This window comes from Blennius ocellaris (genome assembly GCF_963422515.1).
Source record: "Blennius ocellaris genome assembly, chromosome: 12".
Lineage (NCBI taxonomy): Eukaryota > Metazoa > Chordata > Actinopteri > Blenniiformes > Blenniidae > Blennius > Blennius ocellaris.
The window spans coordinates 2547789-2550288 of NC_137661.1; the positions used below are offsets into that span (position 1 = coordinate 2547789).

The 2500-nt window shown below is 47.0% G+C and overlaps 1 protein-coding gene across 1 annotated transcript in view; it reads right to left on the bottom strand.

Moving 5' to 3' along the window:
• The window catches only part of barhl2 (BarH-like homeobox 2), a gene marked incomplete at both ends in the record, with an annotated part of 15666 nt that overhangs the window by 2005 nt on the left and 11161 nt on the right, over nucleotides 1-2500 (bottom strand).

Below are 2500 nucleotides of genomic sequence, written 5' to 3' on the forward strand. Positions count from 1 at the left end.
CGGCAGCGATGCTTCCCTGAGAACTGGGAGGAGAATGCTTGGCTACAACGCTGCTAATGTGTGCAGCAAATCAAAATGCAAAATGTTATTATCTATTCATTAACTCCTATAATTGAGGTGAACAGCAGCTAGTTGCTGGACTGTTATTACGGCCGCTCTTATTTGGCCCTCTGGTAGCGGCACAGAAGCAACAGAAAATAAAAAAAAATATATCACATAGAGCATTCCAGAGGCATCAGCACTGAGAATAAATGATATGACCTCTGGCTATAGAGTGGCCTTCAAATCTAAATCCCTACCTGACCAGCAAGAATCATCCCCCCCTTTATTCATTCCTCCTGCATACCAAACGCGTTCCGCACCAAACCGCCTCTCCGCCAATCTTTTGATTCCTTTCAATCAGTTTCAAGGACTGTAAACAATGGGTGCTGGCGAATATGATGGGGAAGTAAATCTACCTTCGCTCAATTAAGGAGCTGCCCCGCAGCCTCCCGCCGGCCCTGGGAGATGGGAGCTATAATTAGAAGAGGGCAGTAAACTTGCAGACATTATTGATGATCCTCTCCTGACACTTCCCTCGTGTTAGCATTAGCATTTTCCCCGAGCTGGGGCTTCATGTCAAGAGAAGGAGAGGCTGGTCTCTCGGAGTCCATCCCGGCAGGGGGGCTGTATATGAGCTGCACACACAGCGAGGCCACATTATGGCTGCAGAGAGAGAGAGAGAGAGAGAGAGAGAGAGAGAGAGAGAGACACCGGAGCTCTCCTATAAGGCCCCCTCTTGGTGCTCGTCCACCTGATGGGAACATGGAGACTGGGCTGTTCACCGCCTCATCAATACAGCAGGGCTCTTTTGTCAGTAATTTGCAATAAGTGTCCGCGCCACATCTTCAGGGACTGGAAATCATTACTGGCTGAGGCCCTGCTCTGCTGCTAATTGGCTGCGTTGGGCCTTATCAACTGAGGATTTTTCCGAGACCTTTGACAGATACCAATTCGAAAATCATTGTTCAGTTGTCAATTTAAGAGACCGTTAAAAGAGCTTATTTTAATTTTAATTGGAACTTCCCCCTGCCTTCACGGTGAGCTGCGAGGATTAAAAATGAGCTCAGGGCATGTGTGTGTGTGTGTGTGTGTGTGTGTGTGTGTGTGTGTGTGTGTGCACATGTATGTGTGTTGGTGCTCCTCAGAAGGGGGGGGGGGGGGGCGACACTGCAGGTTAAATTGACGGGTAACAGCTCTTGACCAGCGTGCGAATGAAGATGGCATACATGCGCATTTAGTTTACAAGAATCTCACAGGTTTCCTGGGACTTCATCATCAACATCAAATAAGTCGGATTCCGAGTTGCAAAGCTCCAATTAAGGAAAAAAAAAAGCACGAGAGAGAGAGAGAGAATATCCGCTTAAGATGTTTGTTGGAGGCTAGAATGCCAGGACCATCATCGATCACCCCCCCCCCCCCCCCCCCACCCACCCCCACCCACCAGTAAACTGACGGGCTGATAGTGCCGCCCTAACATATTTATGTGCTGCACTCTCTCGATGACCCTGAACTGAAACACTCTCTTTGGCTTTAATAAGGCCTGGGAAGGCTCGGCCCTGAGTACATATGCAAGGTGGTGATGGCGGTGGGTTGTTCGAGGGGGTGTGTGCGTGTAGGGGGGGGGGGGGGGGGGGGGGGGGGGGGGGGGGTGTTGGATGGAATAGCTGCGAATGCTGGCAGATGCGGCAAAAAAAAAAACAGCTAATATGCGTAAACAGGCGTCCTGGGCCTGGATGCTGAGCGGCTCAGGGTGACGCGGCCACCCGGGAGCGAGGAGGCCAGACTTGGCAGTGGAATCGAACTGAATTGTTTTGACACCACCGATAATCTAATACGCCACCGACCTTCTCTATGGATCGCAGTGTTTTCAACCGAGTGACACCAACAGCACTCCATTGCGACATTAGAGACGAAACCGCATGAACGTGTTGGCACGGAACTGTATCGTCAGACTGTCCGGGTGGAACAAACCTAAAACACCCAACACAAGTCAAGACCATTGATGGGAATTAAAGAGTTTTTAAAAGGTTCGTCACGTTATTTGTACATTTTTGTTTAAAAATTGAACATTGATGAATAAATGAATGTGGATTGCTTCATGCAAATACGCCAATAAATATGGCGAAAAGTTTCCACTGAAAATGTAATCACAATATGAAATTAAACACCTCACAAGTTATTTTAGAAACACTATTATGTCAAATCAATTGTATAGGCTACGTTTTATTACCGTCTGCCACTGTTCTACTGTAGCTATCTCTAGCTATTTGGGTGACGTGGAGCTGCTATGTTGACCGGATTTCCACATAATAAAGTCTGATCTAATCTAAATGTTATAATGAAAACCTCTATCGTGTGAAAACATTGTATTGAGTAACCTATCAGATCGCTTTAAAACACTATAAGATCACATTTCAACAAGTTGTTCTTTCTTTTGTCGTAGAAAAAGTTATGCTGT